The sequence below is a fragment of the Aedes albopictus genome, chromosome 1 (genome assembly GCF_035046485.1).
Source record: "Aedes albopictus strain Foshan chromosome 1, AalbF5, whole genome shotgun sequence".
Classification (NCBI taxonomy): domain Eukaryota; kingdom Metazoa; phylum Arthropoda; class Insecta; order Diptera; family Culicidae; genus Aedes; species Aedes albopictus.
The window spans coordinates 295243348-295270176 of NC_085136.1; the positions used below are offsets into that span (position 1 = coordinate 295243348).

Genomic DNA, 26829 nt, shown 5'->3' on the forward strand with positions numbered 1-26829 from the left:
GACAGGAATGAAGGCGGCGTGGTACTGCTGCTGGGGAATGGAAGTTAGTAAACAACTACCCAATTCGTATGTGAGAAATGATTGCGTGCCTGTGTTAGTGCAAATGCTCCACGATGAGTTACCACCCATCGTGCGGTGGGACACGCTCTCAGCCTAAACCCAAACAAAAATAATAACAATTCACTAACACAATCCAAGCAGAGTCCATTGCATGGGGCGGCCGTTTATATGCGTCCGAGCCAAACCGAACCTAACGGAAGCTAGCGATCCGGTCGCCCGGAGAGAGCACCCGCTCAGTTCCGCAGGTACCGTCGTGAAAATCGGTCGAACTGGTTTTTGTCGTTTGATTTCGGAGTGATAGCGAACAAGGCAAGTGTCTACACTGACTGTCTATTAGTGGTGGGTGGAGGGTTCTGCCGGGTTGCTACCACCCCCGGCCTGCTAGGGTGCGGGAAGTTGCGTTTCGCTTTTTTTCTTCATCGTATAGCGAGCCCAATATAGCAGGCTGGTGCGGAGCAGTGGGTGGTTGTCGCCTACTTTGTATGGATGGTGGGCGGTATACTGTTCAGGTGTTTTCTGTGGGTTTTTAGCATCACGTCGATAGTTGGAGACAGTTTTCTTGCTCGGGATCGTAGGCGTATCGCAAAAGAAGCATGAGCAACTGCAAGTTACGAGCCCTACACTAGGGGATTAGTGTGGTAAATGTGTTTTCAATAGCGACGAGTAGTTCTCGGGGGAAGCAATGATGAATATTTCACTTGAAAGAGCGGTGAAAGGAAAGTATCTATTTATCGGTTCGAGCGCACTTTCAAACGAATCCAAGTTGTTCTCAATGTCAAGGGTGGAAGCGTGTTGGAGTGAAACCGTTGTGGCTGCGGTGTGTCACCTTCAAGAGGAAAACTAAAAAGAAATAAGTATCCCAGGAACATGTGTAAGTGATTGTGATCATGATAAGTACCCGTGGACAGGGGAGTTATGTCACAAATGGTGATTCTGCTCTAATGGTTCCTCCGTGAAATGGCGACAAAAAGAATGCGCTAGAAAGGATATGATTGTTTAAGTGTCTACATCAGTTTTTGTGTGGATATTTCTGTAAACTTTAAGCTAAATAACACGTACTCTGGACGGAGTTATTGCATAATGAAATAGTATTTCGCTTTCATATTTTTGCGAACCAATACAGCTCAAATTGTGTCTCCCATGGCAGTTTATCTTGTTTATCCTCTATGCAGCGAAGCCATCGCCTTCTTCCGGTCTACTATCTCTTCCAATGGTCCATTAGCGCGCGTAATCGGGGCCTAAATACGTTCAGTCTCGTTAACCGATGTCCAAGTTGAATGAGCGCGCTAGGATATCGACAAGGCTCTTGGTTTCTCTTTGTTGGATTCTCTCCCCGTTTTATTTCTGGCGTGGAAGCAACATAAAGTGTTTCTTCCAATGATATGTTCATTTAATACCATTTAAATGTGCGCCTCAAATTATTATTTTTGTTTTTTTTTTCCTAATTGTATTTGCCTCAGCTACAACCATAAACTGAAAAATGTAACAAAAAACTACGTTATGAAGCCAGCCACACATTTGCTGTATCGTAAAGCATTACGGTGCAAAATCAACATTACCTAATAAAACAATACGATGATAAGACAATATTATAAGATACCCTCACTTCATGATCTGAATATTATTCTTCAAGAGCTCCAATAGAACTTGTTGGAAAAAAAATCAGGAGAAATCTGGGAATACCTCTAGTAATACCGCAAGAAGGTCTCAGGGTCGTCTCACAGGGCGTTTCAGGAGGTATTAGAGGGTTTCAAGGCCTCAAGGCTTCTTCAAGTGGAGTTCCAGATGGTTTCAATGGATATCCGGGGTCTCAAGAGCGTTTGACGGGGTACCAAGATAACTCAGACGCTTTTTAAGCGGATCCCATAGACTTCAGGATTTCTAAGAGGACCTCAGGGAGCTCTATGGTGTATCAGGGGCCCTTCAGGGAGTCTCAAGAGGATTGCAAGGGGACTCAGGGGCGTTCCAGTAGGGGTCAGATGCGTTTCAGGGGCAGTCAGGGGGTACCTGAATGACTACCCAACTAACATCTTCAGCGCAATTAGCTTCAATTATTTGCTTTCTATTGTGTAACAATCGATCCGAAGAAGTCAATGCTGAATAAAAGGGAAGCTAGTCAAATATAAACCACAAGCTTATGCATGGCTACAGAACAAGCACCATACAACTACCAAAGTTGGTTTTGTGAAATCAATCACTTATCACTACACGCAAAACAAGAAAAGCTACCAAAAATTGCGATATGCCTTTTCTACCAATTTATGCATTAAAAACGTACAGAAAATGTGATAAATCATAATCCATTCGCTGTATTAAGATGCGCTACACGGTTCCATAGCTTCCATACCACTACACACAAACACCTCCATTCAAACCCGAGAAGCTGAACCGGGTTGCGTCTAAAAATAACTTTCGCTTCGCTGCTGAGCTTCGCGTCCTATTGTCTACATGGAATTTTCCACTTGCAAACAGCAACCTGCTGGATGCGGGCTTTTCAGTGCACAATGGGTCTTGAGACGTATTTACGTAGACAAAAATGTTTCTGCCAAGTTCTGTCATTTCTTTTTTTTCATTATTGTGAAATGATTACGGTCAATCAAGTGTGGCTTATCCAAAAATCTGCTGATGAATTATTCTCTATACAATATCAGAATGTTTTACAAAGTCATAGCAAATTTACAAAAATAAAACATTCGATTGATTTGATTGATTTGTCTTTATTAAAGAGACTTTCATCCCTTGGATAAAACATTCGAATCATTAGAACTTTTCGAAAAGTTTTCAATAAATTGCAACTTTTTTGCCTTTGGTCATATTTTAGTCGAGTCCAACGATACATTACCAATACATTAATCACAAACTTTCAAAATTTAATTTAATTCGGTTCGCTTAGTCCTAAGGTACAGTAATTTGATAAACGGAAGTCAAAAACTAGATATAGATAGAAGGGCTCTAATTTCGTGTAAAGTTGAATAATCAATCAAGTCCAAATTTGCACCAATTAAATCAAACTCGTTGAGGAACAAGTAATCAAAATTTGAATAGTTTTGGTGGACTTTATAAAAGGATACAACTTGCTGAAAATGTTTTAGGCAATTTTTAAAACTTAGCATGCTTTTGTATATACCACTAGGCGGTGCTAGAGGTCAAGCAAATTTTAAATTTAATATATCTCAGAATTCTGGTCACTCACAAAGTTGGTGTCTTTGACAATGTTGTTTGGTAGGTCAAGGGCTTACAGTTAATGGTCCACTTGTTTCGAAATTTTGCCACAAGGAAGCGCAAGTTACACATTTGCAAAATTATGGAAATGAATGTTTTTTTTTTTGTAAAGCAATCAAAAAGCTGTAATTTAGTTTTCTTTGAACATATTTAACTCAAGTCAAAGGGTTTTCAAAGAGCTATATATTAGTCATAAATGTGCAAAATTTCATTTCATTTGGTTCACTTAATCCAGAGATATAGCAGTTTAACGAAGAACACTCAAATATGAAACATTTTACTAGAGTCGCTCCAACTTCATGTAAAATTATCCAATCGAGCTCAAATTTGTACCATTTATAGCTAATTAGTTGTGCAACTATCAGATAAAATTTGAGAATATTCCCTACACATTATAGAAAGTTACAGGTTGCTGAATATATTCGAGATAATAAGTAAAAGATTCATGCTTCTACTAATTTGCAACTAGCGCCGTCTACTGGCAGAATCCTGAACCAATCAGCTAATCAACTGAAACGCCTTAATAAACCAAACAACATTGCCGAAGAAACCAACTTTCTAAGTAATCAGAGTTCTGAGATATATGGAATATAATAATTAATTTATCGTCAGCGCTTCCTAGTGGTGGAATTTTAAATCAAACGGCCCATCACCAGTGAAACCTTGGCTGGCCTACCAACTTTGCCAAGTATACCGAATATTTAAGTAATCATGGTGCCAAGATGTACGGTATGGAAATTTCGCCAGTGCTACGTCTTGCTGTCTGTGATATCTGTCATACCAGAGACAAACAGACGTAACACTGATGAAATGTTTATACCAAATATCTCATCATCCTGATTACTTAGAGAGTTGGTGTCTTCGGCAATATTATTTGGCTGGTAAGGAACTAACAAATGATGAGCCGTTTGATTCAAAATTCCACCACAAGGCAGCGCTAGTGAGCAAACAAATATTATATTCCATATATCTCAGGACTCAGATCACTTAGAAAGTAGATGTCTTCGGCGATGTTGTTAGGTTGGTTACGGCCGCTCAGTTGATTAGCTGATTGGTTCAAGGTTCTGTCAGTAGGCGGCGCTAGTTACGAATTAATTGAAGCATGCTACTTTAATTTATTATTTCAAATATATTCAGCAAGATGTAACTTTTTCAATAATGCACCAAATATTCTCAAATTTTTCCTGCCAGTTGCACAACTAGTAAGCTATAAACGGTACAAATTTGGGCTCGATTGGATAACTTTACATAAAATTGGAGCAACTCTAATAAAGTAGTTGATATTTGAGTGTTCTTCGTTTAATTGCTATATCTCTGGATCAAGGGGACCGAATAAAATGCGACATTGCACAATTATGACTAATACATAGCTCTTTGAAAAACCTTTGACTTGACTTGACACGTTCAAAGAAAACAAACTTACAGCTTGTTGATTACTTCACGAAAAAATATCAATCATTTGAATGATTTTGCAAATGTGTAACTAGCACCGCATAGTGGACCATTAACTGTAAGCCCTTGACTCACTTAACAACGTTGTCGAAGACACCAACTTTCTAAGTGGTGAGAGTCCTGAGATATATGAAATTTAAAATTTGCCGTTTATTGGTGGAATTTCTAATTAAACGATCCATCACCATCCATCATGGCATCGCAAATAAAATTATTAGAAAGCAGATTTTTGAATCAGTTTAACCAGACGAACCACCCTAACATAACAATAATAGGGGAAAGGGTCAACAATTGAAAATAAACTTTCTAAAACACAATATGTGTCTAAAAACTTAAAGCTGAAGCTTAAACAGTTTTGTCTTCGTAAATACGGCTCTGGACCCATTGTGCAGTGTGGCGGCTGTATCAAATAGAAATACACTAGAACGCCAATGGCGCTGTACTCAGTTTTCCTATTTATTTATTTTAATAACTTTAGTTGTTATAATTGATTATGTTTAAGTGCCCATCTTGTAGAGGACCTTTTGTTTTGGTAAACAAAATTTATTTGGCACTTATAGTACCGCTACTGACGCTGTAATGGCGAGGCAAACTAGATGTTAGTCACACGAAAAGTCACGACATTGGATTTCTGTGGCTGGTTATTCTAATCTGTATCACTTCCATCACCAAGCCACGTTTGTGTTGATCATGATGGCTTTCAGTCTCTTGTCTATTCATGTGCAGTTATAGCCGTGCTGGTTAGAGCGCAGGATACTGTGTATCACCATGATAGTGTCTCGGTTCGATTCCCGCCGCCGCCCGTTTTTCTTTTTAAACATGTATTGGTATTTGATGCCGCCGCTACTGCCATGATCAGTCTAAAAATAGAACAAATAATGAGAAACCAGTGCGACAGAGCACACGCACACATGCGAAATTTTCCTTTTCCAGGTTCTAGGAAGCCAATACAATTTTTGGTATACTGCCACCTATCAATTTTTGTATTTGCAAGGCCCTAATACAATATTTGTATATGTTTCATACCCAAATGTATTAGAATCTGCCAATCTCAAGTTGCGTGTAGGGCTGCCTTTACTGCACTCTATTCCAACTCCGGGAGGTTTCGAAGGCGATATAATTACAGCTGTTTGTTATACCAACACGGCTTGCCAGATGTATACATTATTGTCAAAACAAACTTTAAGCAGGATATATAGCTGGTATTCAAATACTTTACAGCTATCCATCTCTTTGTTGTGAAATTATTTGGGTTGCTTTTATTGCACTTTAATCCAACTCCGGAAGATAAAGAGTCCCAACCAATAAAACAGCTGCCTAGTCAGCTGCTTTTATACAGTACTATTTGTAATGTTGCCAAATATACAAAACAGCAGCGCTTCGTAGCTGTGTAAAGAATATTTTTTCAGCTAGAAGCTGTGACGATTAACCTGTTGGCGCAACCACTGCAAATATTATTGCGCTTGGCGTCTCACAAGCTTTTGCAGCAAGATGAAGTTCGGTAAGGATTCTTGTGGCACGATAATGAAGCCTTGTCTGGAGTAAAACAAAACGGACTATTTTCTATGCTATTTATATATAGTATTGTGGCAGGACAACATCGGGACCAGTAGATACGAGGAGCGGGAGTTCGATTCCAAGTAGCAGCAAGCACTCTAATTTTTAAATTTTATAGCGATAATTCCAGTTTCACATGTATTGCGTCTGGGGATGTCATATAACTATTATTTAACAACTGTAAAAAGGCTGAAAAAGCGCCTTATCCAGATGTTATTCAGTTAGTGATTACATAGGAGCCGAGAAAAGTGCTATGACTTGGTGGCATAGAAGCTGCTTACACAGCATATATATCTGGATTAAGTTCGCCTGGTTCATTGGTATAGGGCTTGCATAGAAGCTTCCGTCCATATTTACAGCACATTAACTCAGCATCAAGGGGTATTGAGGACGCATTGTGGACGTTTACATTCACAATACATGTTAGTTGGGAAGGAGCGTTTCAGAAGGCTCCTAGGTTCTAGGGTTCTAGGTAATCTCTGGCACCCTTAAGAGGGTCCAGGGTTGGTCTCAGGAACGTATTAGGGGGTCGCAGGGGCTTTCAGGGGGTACCTGACGGACTCAGGATCGTTTCAGAGGATCTCAGGGGTGATTCCGGGGGTCTTCAGGAGGTTTCATGTAGCCTCTGGTACGCCTCAGGATTTCTCGAAGGCGTTCCAAGGGGACAGGGAATTTGGGGGATGTATCAGGGGTGCATCAGGCGAAATCTCATGAAACCCGCTGCAGCTCTCTGAAACTCCTCAAATATGTCTTGAAACGCCCCTGAAACACCCGTAATACTATATGGAAACGTCATTAAAAGCCCCCTGTGACTTTCTGTATCCCCTGAAACACCCTTGAAACCAATTGAAACAACCTCAAAAGGCTCTTGAGATTCCTCCAGAAAAAATAAACACTTAAAACCCCTTGAAACGCCCCTGATACCTCCATAATCCCTCGAAATCCCCGTAAACAATTTGCAATTTGAAATTTACCTGAAACCCACACTGTTTCCACAACGTAAATTTCGTAATCAATCTTTTTGGACCTGAAAAGTTGATTTTAGACGTTGTAAGAGCCCTTCTTTGGAAAGAACAGTCAAGTTTTTTACGCGGTTTTGATTTACGTGGTTTTTATTTACAAGGTTTTTACGCAGATTTTTGAATCAATGCGGCTTTCATTTTCGCGGATTTTTGAATTAACACATTTACATTTATTCAAATTTGCAGCACTGAATTTCGATATAGGCTTAGTGTACCAGTCATGGCTATAGTACCTCAAATTCGTCATAGTTGATTTTCAACCTAATTAACAAGAAATAATTGCAACAAAGATTGCAATCATTCATATTTCACAATCTGCTCAAATTATGATGGAAATAAATCATTTTCCTTAACTTTTCGGCCTCCTTGCATCCTATTTCGCCATAGTGTACAAGTTATTGCAAATCCCATAACGAATGCATGTAAATAGTGAGAGTGGAACCCAAATTAACAAATGTGTCCATAACTGGTACAGGGTTCTTATCATTGGCACACGCCGTAATAAATACTAAAAGTAGTTTTGGCTCCGTTTCTATATTTTTCCTGAAAAGTATGAAAACTAATCAATCATTTGACATATCGATGACATTCGTCGGTCTTTTTCTCATTTTTGTAGAAATAATTTTCCTTAGGTAGTGCGATAACTGGTACAGACACCCTAACATTTTTTATTTCTTTCAAACAAGATTTCGGAAGCTTCAGATGATTTCCGTGGGTTTCCGAACCAATACAGAGGCGTTACATAGAGGTTTTCGGGGGTTTCGGAGAGTTTTAAATACGTTTCATGAGGTCCAAGGAAATTTAGGGGGATTTCGGAGGCATTTTAAGAAGTTTCAGATGATTTTCGGCGGGTTTTTGAGACGTAACACAGGCGTTACATATGTAGGCGTTTTCAGGGGTTTAATTTTTTTTTGTATTTGTAAATTTTAACTTAATGCTAATTCTTCACACCTTCAGGGGTTTTAGAGGGTTATCGGGTCTCAGGTAATGCTTCTAAAACTCGCTGAAAATCGTCCACATTTCCCTGAAATCCCGTTGGACCGCGAGAGAACTCCTGGAGGAATCCCGAAAGAAATCCCGGGTAAAACTGTTAGAATTCCCAAGAATACCATCTGGAAATAAAAAAAAATTGAAGACACTGCAAAGAAAAAGCTTTTAGGATAATCGAGGTAGAAATTCCTGGAGAATGAAGAAATCTAATAATTCCTAAAGTAATCTCAGAAGGTATTCCTTAAAAAAATCCAAAAAAAATCTCTGAAAGAATCTCGGGAGTTGGATTTCTTAAAATAATGATTATTATTAGTAATTTTATTTATGAGGCTTACACTTCCGTGTGCAGCATAGTTGTTTTATGTTCTATGGGAATCCTTATTAGCATGGGACAACTATGCGACACACAACAGTACAGCCACCTCAAATAAAATGCAGAAAAGAGTAGATCCTGGAGTTTTCAACTTCTCTCTTATGATGAGTGAGTCAAGTTCGAGACACTGAAGACGACCTTACAGTTGTGGTCGAAATACAGGGGATGGCCAAAATGTTTGGGATAGGCAACTTTTTTTCTCCCACAAAAACATTCAACATGGTGTTACTTTTCATATAGTGCATCAAAAAATCTCACATTTTGACTGTTTGTCAATATGTGCATCATTGGTACAAAATTGGGCTCGATTGATTAATTTTTCGCAAAGTTAGAACCGTTCGGGTAAAACACTATTTTTAGACAACTAATTTTTGTACTGTCATATCTCGGAAACCAGTGAACCGAATTGAATTAATTTTTTAACGTTTATCAACAATATATTGACACTGAATACGACGTTATAAAATGTAATATTTTTTCACGGCGAATTAAGTAATACCGGGTTGAAATTTTTACCCATATAGAGGAAAATAAGTCAAATTTACAATATAAAAAAAAAATTAAATGTGTTCTTCCTTCAATCTAAATAGGCTCATATATATCTGATTAGAGATAATTTGAGAACAGAAGTGGAAAATCTTTGGATATCAACACTAAAATTGATTGACATTGATGTAAAAATATTACAATTTTTCGAGAAAAATCCAAAAAGTGTCAATCCATGATAACTTTTTTCAACGTTTAAAAAGTACCTATGTTTTAATAGTTTGTGAAGCATTTACATATTGTTAGTGTACGTTCAAAATTTCATTCAATTCGGTTCACTGGTTTCCGAGTTATGATAGCTCAAAATTGAGTTGTCTAAAATATAATGTTTTACCCGAACGGTTTTAGCTTTGCGAAACATTAATCAATCGAGCCCAAATTTGTACCAATGATGCACATATAGTAGGTTGACAAACAGTCAAAATTAGAGATTTTTTGATGCGCTCTATGAAAAGTTATAGCGTGTTGAACTTTTTTGTGAGAGAAAAAAAAGTTGCCTATCCCATACATTTTGGCCATCCCCTGTACGTATCTGTCAAAGGATGCAAATTCTTAGTGGAAGCACGTCAATAAAAATATAATAATAACAAAAAAATAATGGAATTAAATAAAAGGAACAATACTTTACCCGATTTTCTTTTTACTCCTCACTAAGTTTTTTTTTCAGATTCGCTAAGAATGTTCAAAATACCTACAACATATCAGCACTCTTGTTTTAAAAATGCATTTGCTTGTACCATGGTTCGAATATTATCTTGGAGTGTATACTCAATGTGCTCATGGAATTCATCAGGACGCCCAAATCAGAACTGCCATACTTATCAGAACTGGTTAAAAAAACATTACGAGCATATCTCGAGTCTGTGCCGGAAATTCTTCAAAGTCTTTCATTACATTTTGGAACATACATTCCAGAGCCAAACTTCAAATTTCTCTCCTACATCAGTGTCGGTTGACAAATTTCTCAAGAAATTTCTGAAAAATAGAATTCAGAGTTTTTTTTATGTTTCAAGTGTTTCGTCATTCCAGAAATATTTATTTGAAAGTCGTCATCCATAAATTACGTAACTCTCTAGGGGGTGGGGGAGTACGGGCAAGCGTTACGGTTACACAAATTTTATTCAAAAGTATTGTTGAAGTTAAACATAAAATATTTTAAATGAAAAATTCACTACAGCAACTTCTGTAAATTTTTGTGCAGTGTTTTCAATGAGGTTTTACGACATGAGCACTATTTCTTATTATCGTTTCTGTTAGATTATTTTAAGTTTTCAGTCATGATTTTTTCCAAATTAAAATTGATTTTTACTTGGATATTCACATAAGTTGCAAGTTCCTAATATAAATTATGAATTTTCAGAATTTATTTTGCTTGATCAAATTTGTAATATGTAATGGGCACTTCTAAATTCTCCTACAACTTGACGAGAGACTGTCGTGGAGAAAGTCATGTCGTTCACACAACCTATATAAAAGTACAAGGTTCGCGTTCAATATGTATCTGTTCTAACGCCACCACCGGCGCCACCGCCACTCATCTTTAGGTAGTGGTTAAACAATTTCCTAATCATTCCTTGAAGACGAAAACAACGACAACGGCGGACTCGCGACGTTGATGATTTCCCGAGCACCGAGGAGCACTTTGCTCCATTTGATGGGGGCGCCAGAGAACATCAACAGCTTTTTTGTCCCGGTTGACAAACAACATCCCCGCGATTGTGTGTGTCGGTATTGCAAAACAAGGTTTAGAAAGAGAGTGAGTTTACCTAGGCTGGTCTGCTGCTGCAAGTGTATGTGATGTAGGTGGCTATTTTTGAGTCAATTGAGTGTTGAGTGACTTGAGCAATCGTTCTCCAACTAACTGTGGGCTGTCGATTCTATAATACTGGCTTGCAACGAATATATTGAATAAAGTGTATACTCAAAGTAACATCAAATTAATGCATGCTTCAGTAATGATATTGTATAAGTATTCTTGAAAAAAAATTGAATTTCTAACAACATTTATGAATAAAGATGCAACAGTAAAAAATACAGATTTTTGAAATGTGAAAATGTCTCCAATAAACTAAACCTTGTTGAAAATCAAAGTTATTGAAATTGTTTGACTTGCTATTGAAACGTACAGGGGATGGCCAAAATGTTGGGGATAGGCAACTTTTTATTCTCTCACAATAAAGTTCAACAACCTATAACTTTTCATAGAGCGCATCAAAAAATCTCAAATTTTGACTGTTTGTCAACCTATTATGTGTGCATCATTGGTACAAATTTGGGCTCGATTGATTAATATTTAGCAAAGTTAGAACCGTTCGGGTAAAACACTAATTTTCAAACAACTCATTTTTGAAGTGTCATATCTCGGAAACCAGCGAACCGAATTGAATGAAATTTTGAACGTACACTAACAATATGTAAGTTCTTCACAAACTATTAAAACATTGGTACTTTTTAAACGTTGAAAAAAGTTATCAAGGATTGATACTTTTTGGATTTTTCTCGAAAAAATTTAATTTTTTTACATCAATGTCAATAAATTTTAGTGTTGATATCCAAAGATTTTCCACTTCTGTTCTCAAGTTATCTCTAATCAGATATATTAGAGCCTATTTAGATTGAAGGAAGAACATATTTAGTAATTTTTGTGTGGTAATATAAATTTGACTTATTTTCCTCTATATGGGTGAAAATTTCAATCCGGTATAACTTAATTCGCCGTGAGAAAATATTACATTTTATAACGTCGTATTAAGTATCAATATATAGTTGACTAGCTGTCCCGGCAAACTTTGTCTTGCCTACTGCGTTTTTTGACGTTTCAAGTTTCTATCCAAGACAAAGTCCCCGGTCACAAAATGTATGGAAAATCATTTTCAAAAACTCTCAGTTTTTCCATGTTTTTTGCCTCATAAACCTTCCTTGGGTGAAAACTAACAGAACAAAACAAAGTTGAGCCAAATCCGACGTTCCATTCGCGAGGTATGAGCGGTCCCACGTATGCCACTGCATTTTTTTATATATATAATGGATAAACGTTAAAAAATTCATTCAATTCGGTTCGCTGGTTTCCGAGATATGACTGTTAACAAGGATGGAAATCTAGTGATCATGATCAGATTTCGAATGTGTCGCGGTTGAAAGGCATCGCGCGATCATAGCAACAACGATAACATTTTGTCGTCAAGCATAATAACAAACTACGGTCCGAGAAGAATGATTCGCTTGGCATGTGCGGGCGCGATGCGATCGCTATCATGAAGTTGAAATGATAAATTCGCGATTTCATTCACTTTTCGACAAACAGTCAAAATTTGAGTTTTTTTATGCATTCTATGAAAAGTTACAGCATGTTGATTTTTTTTGTGGAAGAAAAAAAGTTGCCTATCCCAAACATTTTGGCCATCCCCTGTACAAATACTTTAAAGTGGTAGGGAACCGACCCACTTGGGCAGTGGCTTCTTTTTTGGACACTTTTCGCTATAACTCTGTAAGTTTTGACCAATTTGGAACGTGGTGTGATAGGTATATGTAGTATCTAGCCGTGTAAAAAAAATTCAAGTTAATTTGTTCAAAACACAGCGCAACATTTTTTTGTCTCAAGAGCAAACGTATGTGTCTCCGAAGGATTTTGGGCTGCTGAATTCGAATCCGGGCTCAGATTTGCTCCAACACGTCACAATTTTGAGCTATACCTCAATTTATAGGGCAAAATATGCGATGTTGGGCTTTTTTGACTGCAAACCATTAAGCAAGGAAATATTTTTTTTAAGCAATCAAGAGGTTAATTGGTCATTTAACATCTAAATTAACGACTCATGCAAAATATTTTGTTTTACCCAATCAAATTTGATAGATTTAAGCATTTTATGTTAGTATGAAAACTTGCATGCAACTTTTGGAGGGTGACTTGTATGGGAAATATCGTACCTAACATAAATCGCTTAAAACTATCAAATTCGATTTGGTAAAACGAAATATTTTGCATGAGTCGTTGATTTAGATGTTAATTGACCAATTAACCTTTTGATTGCTAAAAAAAATATTTCCTTGCTTAATGGTTTGCAGTCAAAAAGGCCCAAAATCGCATGTTTTGCCCAATAAATTGAGGTATAGCTCAAAATTGTGACGTGTTAGAGCAAATCTGAGCCCGGATTCGGATTCAGCGGCCCAAAATCCTTCGGAGACACATAAGTTTGCTCTTGAGACAGACAAAAAGTTAATTTTTGTTACGCTGTGAAATTGTCTGTGTTATAACGGAAAAGAGCCCAAAATAGAAGCCACTGTCCAAGGCGCTCGGTACCCTATATTTTTACAGGCATCTTTACAGGCATTTTGCGTTAAGCAGTCACTGTAAGCCCAAGAAAATCAAAGAAATTTCAATTACGAAAAGTTGCTGAACCGGTCGTGAATTGTACCCGTCACCCTCAGTATGGTCATGCTGAATAACCATGATTTTTCAGCTGTGGCTAAAGAGGCCATATAGCAAACCTTACAATTAGTTTAATCCACCTGTTCCTTAGTTTCTTTATAAATAACCGACACGACTTTATTCTTGTCAGTCACTGTTTTGCTCACTCACTCAAAGTTATACGTTGGTCACTCACGAAAACCAACACCAATGCTTTCCTTATCACGTTCCAGTCCCATTTACATAGCTACAACCATTCGAAAGCCTTGCAAGGACGTTTAACTTCCACCTACACTCGATTGAACCACCCACAACGCTATTGCGTAGACAAAACACCAGGCGACCCCTTCGTGGGTCGTGGTTCCTCCTCTACCACCACGCTTCCAGAATGACCGACGACCGTCTCCATCGTTTCCCACATGTGCGACGAGTTCCCAAGTCGATGCTTGGCCGTCCGAACCTTTTCCGAACGTGCCTTCAAACCAAAACAACCACTTCGCTTCCATGTTTGCGCCCATCATGGGGAGAACACGAGAGCGACTTTGCGCGCTCTCTCTCTTATGTAAAATTCTGAGAGTCATAAAAACAGCAACATCAGAACGAACGAACACGGAGCCATATGCGAATGTGGGGTGCGGTGGTGCTGCGATGAAGCTTGGCGCGGCGAATGGAAGCTTATCAGCTTGATGATCTCTCTGGGGTGGTTGATGGTTGCCTGTACCGACGACGAACACGACCGCCCGAATGAGCGGACGAAAAAAGAATTCCTTCGCACGGACAGTGGTGTTCAGAACGTATTTGACTTTTTATTCTTTGCGACTTACATACCTTACCATACATACTTACCTTACCGATCAGGCTAAGGCCGGAGTGGCCTCTGCTGTACATAGAAGCCGTCGGTTCATGGCTGTTTGTCTCCAATTCCGCACTCTGCGTAGGGTCCGCAGATCGTCCGCCACTTGGTCGACCCACCTAGCTCGCAGCGCACCACGTCTTCTTGTACCGGTCGGATGACTCTCGAGAATTATTTTAGTCGGGTTGCTATCCAACATCCTGATGACGTGACCCGCCCACCGTAGCCTCCCCATTTTCGCGATATGGACGATGGTTGGTTCTCTCAGCAGCTGATGCAGCTCATGGTTCATTCGCTTTCTCCAAGTCCCGTCTTCCATCTGCACTCCGCCGTAGATGGTACGCAACACCTTTCGTTCGAAAACTCCAAGGGTGCGTTGGTCCTCTGCACGTAGGGTGCATGTTTCATGCCCATAGCGGACGACCGGTATAATCAGCGTAGATAGTTAACTTCGTGTTACGGCGAACTTTATTCGATCGTAGAGTTCTGTGGAGTCCAAAGTAAGCACGATTTCCTGCCACAATGCGCCTCTGAATTTCTCTGCTGGTGTCGTTGTCGGCGGTCACCTGTGAGCCCTAGTACACGATTTCTTCAACCGCCTTGATTTCATCACCGTCGATATCAATTCGGGGTGGCGGGCGCGGTGATTCCTCCCTGGAGCCCTTTGCCATCATGTACTTTGTCTTCGACACAATAATGACTAATCCGATTCGTCTGGCTTCACTCTTTAGTCGGATGTACGTTTCCGCCATCGTCTCAAATTTACGAGCAATAATATCAATATCATCAGCGAAACCAAGCAGCTGAACGGACTTCGTGAAAATCGTTCCAATCGTGTTATCCCCGCTCTCCTAATTACACCCTCTAAAGCAATGTTGAACAACAAGCACGAAAGACCATCACCTTGCCGTAACCCTCTGCGAGATTCGAAGGGACTCGAGAGTGTCCCAGAAACTCGAATTATGCACATCACTCAATCCATCGTCGCCTTGATCAATCGTATCAGTTTATCCGGGAATCCGTGTTCGTGCATAATCTGCCATAGCTGTTCTAGATCGATTGTATCATACGCCGATTTGAAATCGATGAACAAGTGATGTGTGGGCACGTTGTATTCGCGGTATTTCTGCAACACCTGGCAGATGGCGAACATCTGGTCCGTTGTAGCGCGTTCACCCATAATTCCTGCCTGATATTGTCCCACGAACTCTCTTGCAATCGGTGATAGACGGTGGCATAAAATTTGAGAGAGTATCTTGTAGGCAGCGCTTAGTAGTGTGATCGCGCGATAGTTCCCGCAATCCAACTTGTCGCTCTTTTTGTAGATGGGACACACGATACCTTCCATCTATTCCTCCGGTAATACTTCCTCCTCCCAAATCTTGGTAATGACCCAGTGTGGTGCTCTCACCAGTGCTTCTCCATCGTATTTTAGAAGCTCGCTTGGTAGTTGATCTGCTCCAGCGGCTTTGTTTTTTTTTTCAACCGGCCAACCTCCTCCTCAATCTCTTGGGGGTCAGGGGCCGGAAGTCTTTCGTCCTGTGCACATACTCCTAGATCTGTTACCACGCCACCTTCGGTACTTGCAACGTCGCCATTGAGGTGCTCATCGCAATGCTGCCGCCACCTCTCGACCACCTAACGCTCGCTCGCGAGAATATTCCCGTGATTATCTCGGCACATGTCGGCACGAGCGATTCAGCTTCTTCGAGAAGTTTCGTGTGTCCTAAGCGCGGTACAGCTCTTCCATCGCTTCGCGATCTCGTTATTCCTGCTTCCTGTTCGCGAGAATAGGTCTTGTTTCAAGGCATTCGAGATGGGGCCAACGTGGTTTTCAGGAAGTTAAAGGTGTTCCGACTGATTTCGTAAACGTTTCGAATGGATTGAGTGGCATTTCAAGTAGTTTTAAGGGCGATTCAGGGGGTAGGCCTCAAGAGCCACTAGATGGCGTTACAAAGGGATTCAGAAAGCTTTTAAGGGCGTTCCTAGAGCTTTCAGAAGCATTTGATAGCTTTTCGGAAGTGCTTCAAGAGTGTTCTGGGGGTTCCTTCCTAAGGCCTTTCGAAAGCGTTCCAAGGGGTTTCGGGAACATGTCACATTCATTACGGAGATTTCAAAGACGTTTCAATAGGATTATGGAGGATTCAGGAGCGTTTGAAGGCATTTCCGGAGCGTAAGTTCCAAGGGAGCTTGAGGAACGTTTTTGAGGTCGTTTCGCGGGGTTTCAGGAGCACTTCAAAGCGTTTCAGTGAGTTTCAGGGGGTCTATGGGCATTCAGGGATATTTATAGGAAATTGCGAGGATTTTAGGAGAGTGGAAAATTGTTATTCAAGTAAAAACTAACGAGTTAAAAAATAGGGTTTCAGGAGCGTTTCAATATTATGAAGCTGAGACCACCTGGAACCCTCTTGAAACGCCGTGGGACCCCCTGAGATCCCCTAAAGCGCCTCTGAGACTCCCTGGAACACCTGTGAATACTCCTGAAACCCACTGGGACTCACTGGAACGCCTCTGAGGCCCCTAAAACGCCCCTGAGCCCCAGAAAGAACCCCTGAGACTCCCTTGAACCGCATTGAAACCCCTTGCGACCCCCTAAAACGCCTCTGATACCCTCTAAAGCACTCCTGGAACCTCCTAAAGCACTCCCGAGACCCCCAGGAGCTCCAGAAAACTCCTGGAACCCTGTTAAACATTCCTAAGATCCCATGGAGCCTTTCTGAAATCCCCCAGGGGCCCCTGAAATACCCATGAGACTTCCTGCAAGGCTCCTGTGACCCCTGGAACTCTTCTGAAACCCTCTGGGATCTCCTAAAATACCTCGGAGACTTCCTAAAACGCCCCTGAAATCTCTTAAAAAGACCCCATGATGTCCTTCTGAAATCCCCCAGGGCTCCCTGAAATGCCCATGACACCTCCTGCAAGGCTCTTGTGACCCCTGGAACTCTTCTGAAACCCCCTGGCATTTCCTGAAATACCCTGGAGGCTCCCTCTGCTGAGACTTCTTCCTTGGAACCCCTTTAAAAACACTTAGGACTCCCTGAAACGCTCCTGGGCCATCTGAAATGCCCCTGGGCCATCTGAAACGCCCCTGAGACCTCATGAAACACCCGTTAGATCCCCTGAAACGCACATGGCTACTTAAAACCACTCTTGAAACTCCTTGGAATACCTGAAATCTTCTGGAATCCTCTGAAACGTCTCAGAGACCACCTGAAGCAATAATTAGTCCGTTGGAAGCCATCTGAATTTCATTGGGACCTCCTGAAATACTCAAGAGAGATTGCCTTGCGTGAAAACGAAAACGATAGATGCACGGGTGGCCCAGCGATACCTGCTCTACTACCCAACAGCCCTCCCTACAGCCTTTGGTGGAGACGTGCGGTAAACGCCAACGTTTACATAACATAAGTTGGTACAAATATTCTTTCCCTCTTCCAACCTCACTGCAAAAATGTGGTTAGCGCCGTTATTGTACCGTTAAAGAGAACCTCTATAGCTTGTACAGAGAGAATGGTGGCCCTTTCCAGCATACTATCATAGACTTTCAAGACCTCGATGTACCAAAGAAAGCCATTAAATTTGTTGTGTCCAGTTCGGTACCCAATAATATTCAATATCGTGTATTTTTTTCCGTGAAAATTACCTTTTGTGTAAATTATATTTAGCATGTTACATCGATCTGACAGTAAAGGGCTTAACATAAATTATTCACACTCTGCGAACTTGACTGCGGAAAAATCATGACCATGCTGCTACTATTCAGTCGATTCATTGTGCAATCGTTTTTGGTTCGGATCAATCACGGAGTAGAAACCATAGAAAACTCTTGAAGCATAGAACAGTCAATCTAAGCTAAGCTCTGAGCTTAGCTAGGAACCCCCTGAAATACCAATGAGACTTCTTGAAAAGCCCCTACGACTCCTGGAACACCTCTGAAACCCCCTTGGACCCTTTAAAGCGCCCCCCTAAAGAACCTACTAAAGCGCTCATGAAATCTCCTGATACGCTAGTGAGATTCACTAGAGTCTCCCTACCTGATTCTACATACTTGGAACCCCCTTTAATAATACCTGAGACCTCCTGAAGCGCTTCCGAGACTCCAAAAACACCTCTGAAATTCCATAAAGCCTTCTAAGTTTCCCTGGGACCCCCTGAATCGTCCCTGAGCCACTTGTAGTGCCCCTGAGACCTGCTTGAATCCAAATAAAAAGAAATAAACTTTCTGAAACTGGAACACTCCTGAGACCCTCTGGAATCTCCCTGAGACCTTCTAAAGTACTTCTGAGATGCTATAAATGCTCCAATTTATCAAGAAGACTAGCAGCACTGCTGAAAATCAGATGTCATTGCTAGCAGCGCCACCACGGATGAAGCTGAAACCTAATTAAATCTTCATACTCGCACCAACACACTCTTACTCTTGTATTCAAAGCTACCACCTTAATTCAACAAGCGGTGGTGCCGTCTGTGACACTTGCAATTAGCATGGAATTATTATTATTACTACTTTATTACAGAGATTTTCAGCCCTATGGAAAAATAACAGGAACACCCTTAAGACAATCTGGCAATCCTCTGAATCCCTTAGTACCCCATGAAACACCGTCGAGACCCCATAAAGTGCCCCAGAGATCCCCTAGAATCGTTCTGAACGCACCGGAACTCCCGAAATTCTCTGAGATATCCTGCAACCTCCTGCGCCCTTGAGGTTCTTTGAAACACTCTGGGACAACCAGAAACAACCCTGACACCCCCTTAACTTCCCCATAGGCCTTATATTGCCCCCTGAAATCAGCTGACACCTTGCAGCGCCCCGGATGACCCATGGAGCCTCTTCTTCTTTTTCCGTATGGTTCTACTTTCCCACTTCAACTTAGTGTTCTTTGACAACTTCCTCAGTTATTAATTGAAGGGCATTCTTTGCATGCCATTGCATGAATTTGTATATTGTGAGGCAAGTACAATGATAAACTATGCCCAGGGAATCGAAAAATTATTCCCGACCGTAACGGGAACTGAATCCGCCGTCTCCGGATTGGCGATCCATAGCCTCAACCACTAAGTTTACTGTAAGATCCCCTGGAGCCCCCAGATACGCCTCTGAGACTCGCTTTAATGCCTCTGAGTCCCCCGGTACCCCATGAGGTCTCCCTGGACCCCCTTGCCAGAAACTCCCTAAAATACCCCTGAAATCCCCTGAAACACCCCTGAAATCCCCTGGATCTCCTCTGAGACCTCCTGTAGGCCCATGGAGCTCCTAAAATCGCTAGAGAAGACCTTCAGACTCCCTTGATCACTTCTGTGACCTCCTGAAATCCCTCGAATTACCACGGAAATTCTCCTGGCAACCCCTTAAACCCCTTGGGGCTCCTTGAAAGGTCATTACAATCGCCTTTGCTCTCTTCTATAAAAACAAATCCCTGGCCGCCCTGCCGCTGTAACCACCATATAACATTTTCTTACGCACAATATTGGGTCTGAATAGCCCTCCCTCTTACTATGCAGGTAATGAGAAAGATGCATTATCTCAAATATTAAAAGAGGTCTTCGAAAATTTCTCCAAGAACTTTTCGAGAAAACTTCTATGGTTTTCCTCAGAAATTCCTCCATCAATTCTTTCAAAACTCTGTACGACAATTCTTTCAGGAAATCATTCTTTGATTTCTTCAGAAATGCTTTCAGCGATTCCTTCAGAAAATCAAAAGTTCATTATTCCTCCAAAAATTGCTTCACGGATTTCTGTAGAAAACCTTTCACAGAATCCCTTGGGAATTTAAAAGAGGTCTTGGAGTCTTTCAAACGGTCAACATACGTCAATATGGCATCCGAGCCTAGTAAGTAGGTCTTTGTCTATATCTGCCATCGTCCAATCCAGGACGGTTCCCTCAGGTCGTTTGCCTTTAGTGCAAATGAGGGACGGGCACTAAGGTCTGAAGACCATCAACCTCTGCAGCCACGCCCGCTGGTACCCGTCGCCTGAGTACCGGCCACTGTACCGATCTTAAGCTGCCCCGGCGACGAGATTCCGGCCACACGGTAGCGTGGCAGCAGTCGTGTGGCCCAGAGTAACGAAAAGGTAGAAGCTGCAGCATTGAGTACAGAACCAGCCCAAATTCGTACAGTTTCGCATACATGCCACAGAGATGTTCAACCCACATGCCATGCTAGGGGAAATTATATTAACCCCCTAATACCCAAATTTTTGATTTTGATCTAAATATCATTTTTCGTCATCTAAAATCGAAGATGATTCTTTTTAATTCTCGATTTCGTCATTTTCAGTTTTTGATTTTTCTAATTTTTATTTTTGAACATCCCCACACTTTTATATTTTTCCTGGAAGCCAATTTGGGGAACGGATTTTTTGAGATGAAAACATTTTGAGATTTTACGATGATTGTTGAAATATTACTATTTTAATTTTTTTTTTCACAAAAAAATTTATTTTCCGTGTAATTTTAAGGAAAATAATTTAAGAGTGTATTCGATTCCCTTAAACTATTAAACAAGGATAGAATGATTTGGGAAAAATTTAAAATATGTCAATTGTAGCGATTTAATACAAAATAAACAGTGACTTCCAAAAGGTGACTAAAACATCAATTTTACAATGATTTTTAAAAAATGTAAATACGCTTCAAAATACACCAAAAATCATTTTGAGATATGCAGAACAGCCCTAAATATCAGCCAAAAATATAAAAAGTTTGATTTTCCACGTAACAAAAATTACAAAAATGCTCAAACTATACCCCGTCTGAAGGCGGGATTGGGTATTAGAGGGTTAAATGTTTAGAATGTGATATAGATATTTCATACTTAGTCCGCGAACTCCCTTCGATTACCGAGTAGCTTGTCAATCTAGTTCGAGGGCTCTCATGCTACTGAGCCAGTCCCGGGACTAATTTGGGAGCCGCTGTGTCTGCGGAGCAGCCCTGTAAGTCACTATAGTTACAGTAGTATGCAACGTTACTTCCTACACGTATCGTATCTTGTTTGTTCCGCCTACAAGCAGTTCTTTGTTTTTGACGCATTCACTACCCGTTCAACCTTTGCCGCTTCGCGTTTTTTAAGACACTTTACGGTCTCTAACCAGAGGTTGCACATTCTAGAATCTTTGGAAGCGATTAAAGCTGTAAAGGTTTTGGAAGTTATAGAAGCTCTAGAAGCTATAGAAACTGTAGAAACTCTAGATGCTAGAAGCTCAATTACCTCAAGAAGCTCTTTAAACCTCTCAAAGTCCTAGATTATTTAGGAGCTATAGAAGTTCAAAAAGCTGTAGTAGCTCAAAGGACTCTAGAAGCTCTAGAGGCCCTAGAAGCTCTAGAAGCTCTTAAAGCTTCAGAAGCTCTAGAAGCTCTAGAAGATCTAGAAGCTCTAGATGATCTAGAAGCTCTAGAAGCTCTAAAAGCTCTAGAAACTTTGGAAGCTTCAGAAGCTCTATAAGCTCTAGAAGTTCTATAAGCTCTAGAAGTTCTAGAAGCTCTAGAAACTCTAGAAGCTCCAGAAGCTGTAGAAGCTTTAGCAGCTCTAAAATCTTTAGAATTTCAAGAGGCACTGGAAGTTGTAGAAGATGTAGAAGCTCTAGAAGCTCTAAAAGCTCTTGAAACTCTAGAAGCTCTAACAGTTCTGAAAGCTCTAGAAGGTCTTAAATCTTCAGAACCTCTAGAAGTTCTAGTAACTCTAGAAGTTTTAGAAGCTATCAAAGTTCTTGAGCTCTAAAAACTCTAGAAATCTCAGCAGCTTTAGAAGCTCTAGACACTTTATAAGCTCTAGAACATAGTTTCCCAAACTGTGTGTCGCGACCCCCCAGGGGGGTCGCCGCCCATCTGAAGGGGGGTCGCCAGAGACAATTTCACTTTATTGATATTAGTTTAAGTATGGATTATATTTTTATTTCATGATATTTGTTAGCTGATGATGGTTACATTAACCCTAATGTACATATAGTCATAGTTAGGATATAGAAAAATTGCAGCTTTTTTTTTGTTTCGTGAAAAAGTTCAACTTCTTTTTAGTATTTAAGTTCACGTTTTTCCCTGGTGGGTAGCGAAAAGTTAGACCAGTAGCCAGAGATGGCATGCTCCTCAGAGTTCTAAGTGAGAAGATAAAAAAATACACAATACACACAGCCTGTCAGATGAGAAAGAGTGCGTGTAAAGAATAATCTTCTGTGTGGTCCGACTGCACGCGCTCGGCATCGTTGCCGCGTCGCACACGACGGTGAGCGCAGGAAAGCAAGAGAAAGTACAGTCCAACACACAGCTCACACCGCAGCGCTGCGCTACTCTGTACTGTTGAGAGCATACAACTTACAGCCCAGACAGCGCAGATGTGTAGCACATTCCTAGAAATGAGCGAAGCTCACGCAGAAAAAGTTTGAGCTCTGCGACATCTCACGCAGCTGGTGTGGCAACTTACACATTCGCACTCTCACGCAAAGTTTTACGGCTGCGCGATGTGTGTTTGTTGCCGGTTCACATTCGTAGCAAAACAAAGCTGCGCACATTTTATTGAAGATGTGTACGCAGAGCTGTTTATCAGTGTATCTATGCCATCTCTGCCAGTAGCTAAGGGGGTCGCCAACCAAAAAAGTTTGGGAACCTATGCTCTAGAAGCTTTAGATGCTCTAGAAGCGTTAGAAGCTGTAGAAAGTCAAGAATCTCTAGAAGCGCAAAAACACTAGGAGCTATTAAAGCTCTAGGGGCTCTGAAAGCTCTGGAAGCTGTGGAAGCTTTAGAAGCTCTTGAAGCTCCAGAAGCTGAAGAAGTTGTAGAAGCTATAGAAGCTCAAGAAGCTCTGGAAGATCTTGGAATTAATTTTTGATTATAATACAATTTGTCAATTCTCTTCCGGTCGCCACTGTAACGACGCATTCAACGCCGACAACGATGACGGCCGCATCACCAGAATTGGTTCAGTTCAGTGTCTATCAGAACTTCGGCGCACCATCCTCGTTGTCGTCTTCGTCGTCGTCGTCATCGTCGTCGTCGTCATCGTCGTCGTCGTCCGTGGGTGCTGCTCCCATTTGGGAGCGATTGGGACGTGCTTTCGCTCCATTCAGTCAGAAGCAGTTCAGTTTCGGTGCCGAATGGATGTCCTTGTCGAATTTCGCTCCCGGGCTTTTGCTGTGGTGGCTGTAGCTGCACAACACCTCCTCTAGAGGAGGAAGAATATTGTGAGAAAAAAAAAGTGCGACAAGGGTCTACCGAAATCCGGAAAAGTGTATGTGTGCGGGCGTCCGCGAGGCTGAAGGTTTTCTTGTGGGGGTTGCCTTCAGGAAAATCCGGTCTTTGTTGCGTGAGCCCTGGGGTTTGATTTGGGCTATTGGATTTGGGAAGGTCGGATGAATGGACTATTCAATTTTTGAGGCTCATGTGAAGCATTTCGGTGTCAAAAGTGCTGCTAAGCTTCGAACGGGGAAGAAAAGCGAGCTTGGTGAAGATTGCTGCAAGAAGAAATCCGCGTCAATTGTATGAACTGGAAGAAAAAGTTTTATCACGGAAGAGGTCCCATTTGTAGCAAAAAAAAGTTGGCGTTCTGGTTGGGAGACTCCAGACCGTTCGTGGAAAAAGTCGGCAACTGGTGCGCAAATGTTACCAATTTGAATAGGTAGACCGCCGAAGGTGTTCGCTATGCTGTTGGAAGGAAGAAAATGTTCATCTTAACTGGTGAAGAATCAGTCTAAGCAGTGTGCGGTGCAGAAAGTGAAACAAACAACGTAAGTTGGCTTCTTTGTGCTTGGTGAAGACGGGTGTCGAGTCGCGAGAGTGACGGTGAATTGGTGAAAACAACAAAGTGTTTGTGGAAAGTGTATTTTCGAGGAAGACAAGTCCGCTGCAGGAATCTGTCTAAGTAGCAGTAGAGTACACAAAAACGACAAAAAACAGCAAACAACTTGATACGTGAAAGCTGAACCAGTCGGTGCCGAAGCGTTGTCATTCCGGGGAGCTGAAAGCCAAGCTAAATAAACGTGAGTATACACATAGTGGATAGATTAATGTCGATCACAATCTAGAACTGACACATTCACTGACTGACTCTGGAGCAGCTCTCGTTCAAGTCCAACTGAACTGCTGATAGGAAGCGCGCAGGGTGGAAGAATGTCGTTCCGGTGTTTGCGATTTTAAATAAATAATCCGTTTTGCTTTGGGCTTTCTTTGTACGGTGGCGTGTATTGATTGAGGTCGTCACGGTGGATTGATTGGCGTGGGACTTGTCAGCTGAAAGGCAAGCAACTTTTGAAAAGGGAAACAAGTTCCTTAGCGTGGCTCAAAATGCCACACATAAAAAGGTTTGATGGGCTCATTTCTTATTTCATTCTACAGGGGGTAGGGCCATTTGGGCTCGGGGGTCCCAATTTGGGCAATCCGATTATCATTTTCAGTGAAGTTTATACAAGTTGACTTGAATTTTGTACACGGATGAATAATGCAATATCTCACCGCCTAAGAATTACCTTTAATGGGAAACGTAGCTGAAAACTGATGTTTTGTGGCTTCCCAGTTTTGACAAAATCAAAACGTTTGGGACCTTCTTCAGGGACTCAATACTTACAGTATTCTCTTCCAGTGTGGCTTGGTAGATCCTGTAACTGTCGCATGGATTGTTTTTCCCGCACAATCACAGCGGGTGACCGTTCTCGAGTCAGGTACTATATTCTGGAGTGCTAACTTTGGACTGTGTTTTCTTTCCAATGGGGCATCCGAATTGGCTGCGATTGTGCGGTAAAACTCGATGCATGCGACAGTTACAGGTTCTGCCGAACCACACTGGACGAGAGCACTATAGCTATTGAGTCCCTGAAGATGGTTCCAAATGGACCAAAACGTCGGTAAAAATAAAATAACAGCGTTTTTATTTTGTCGAAGCCAGCTTCAGAAATTTATCCATGAATTTCTTCAGAAATCCTTTAGTGTTATCTTCAGAAATTCTTCAAGTGACTCCTCCAGAAATCCTTCAGAAATTCCCAAAGCGATTCCTTCAGATATTTTTCCAGAGGGTTAAAAAAAATCCCCCAGAAATGGCCTGAGAAATTTATCCTTGGATTCTTTCAGGAATTGCTCCATGGATCCTTTAGAAAATCTTTAAAAAAATCCTGTTATGGAAGGCTTTTACGGATAGTTTACGAAAGTTTTTTTTTAGAACATCTGCCATGGATTTCTTCAGAAATTGCTCTAGAATTTCATTAAGAGTTATCTTTACAGGATTCTTCAAAAAATTTTCCTAGAACGTTTCGAGAAAAACTTCCATGAGTTTCATCAGAAATTCCTTCACCAATTCTTTCAAAATTCTGTACGACAATTCTTTCAGGAAATCATCCTTTGCTTTCTACAGAAATGCTTTCAGCGATTCCTTCAGAAAATCAAAAGTTCAGTATTCTTCCAGAAATTGCTTCACGGATTTCCTTTCACAGACCTCTCTTAGGATTTTTTTTCCAAAGTTTGCTTTGGAAATGCTTCCAGAAGTTTCTCATGGATATTTATCCAGAAATTCTTCATAAATTTGTTCAAGCATTCCATCAAGACATCTTTTGTGGATTGCTTTCAAAATTGCTCCATGGATGTTTTCGGGAAATTTCCTTCAGCAATTCTCTTGAGAATGTCTGCAGAAATTTAACCAGGAATAACTTTTATGTCAATTCCCTGGAGTTCCTCCTGAAACTCCGCCAGGAATTGCTTCAGAAATTCAGGAATCGTTTAGGGAATCCTTGCAGGGATTCCTTAACAAATATCCACAGAAATTACTTCAAAAATCCAAACAAAGATTCCTGCAGGCAGGGTTGGCATTCCGTACTGAAAATGTGCACCGTGCAGCTCATTTCCATATCAAAATCGTGCATACTTGCACACAGACTGGGGAGCATGCCATCCCTGCATGCAAGAATTCCTCCAAAATTTCATACAGGGATTCAGGATTTTCTCCTGATATTTCTCCATGTATTCCCCCATAAATCCCTCTGGCATAAACTACAAAAATTTATCTGCGAATTCTTTGAGGAATTTATTTAGAAAAATTCCTTGGAATTTCCATAAAAATTTCTTTAGTATTGTATCAAGTTTTCTAAAGTGTATTTACAGAAGTTAGACGTTTTTCAAGTATTTCCAAAGGATTTTCTTTCAGAAATATGTCCGCCAATTTCTTCAGCAGTACTTTCAGAAATGCTTTCAGGAATTCCTTAATACAATCAAAAGTTCTAAATTGCTCCAGAAATTTATCTATGCATTTCTTTAGACAATCTTCCACAGACTGATTAGGGATTTTTTTAAGGATTGCTTCAGGAATTTTCTAAACAAATACTTAACTTACTTTTCTAGGAATTCCGTTGAGGCTTTTCCGGAAAATT

At 40.8% G+C, this 26829-nt stretch overlaps 2 protein-coding genes across 6 annotated transcripts in view; both read left to right on the forward strand.

The window, feature by feature from the left end:
• Positions 1-26829, forward strand: part of LOC134285708 (cGMP-specific 3',5'-cyclic phosphodiesterase-like) — a 425298-nt gene that overhangs the window by 165952 nt on the left and 232517 nt on the right. The window lies entirely within an intron of this gene.
• The window catches only part of LOC109403600 (cGMP-specific 3',5'-cyclic phosphodiesterase), a 400426-nt gene continuing 397063 nt past the window's right edge, over positions 23467-26829 (forward strand). For 2 of the 3 annotated variants that reach the window (XM_062847017.1, XM_062847018.1), the window contains exon 1: positions 23467-23708. The gene's annotated coding sequence lies outside the window, so the exon portion shown is untranslated. The remainder of the gene's footprint in view (positions 23709-26829) is intronic. The other variant, XM_062847021.1, reaches the window with a different exon arrangement.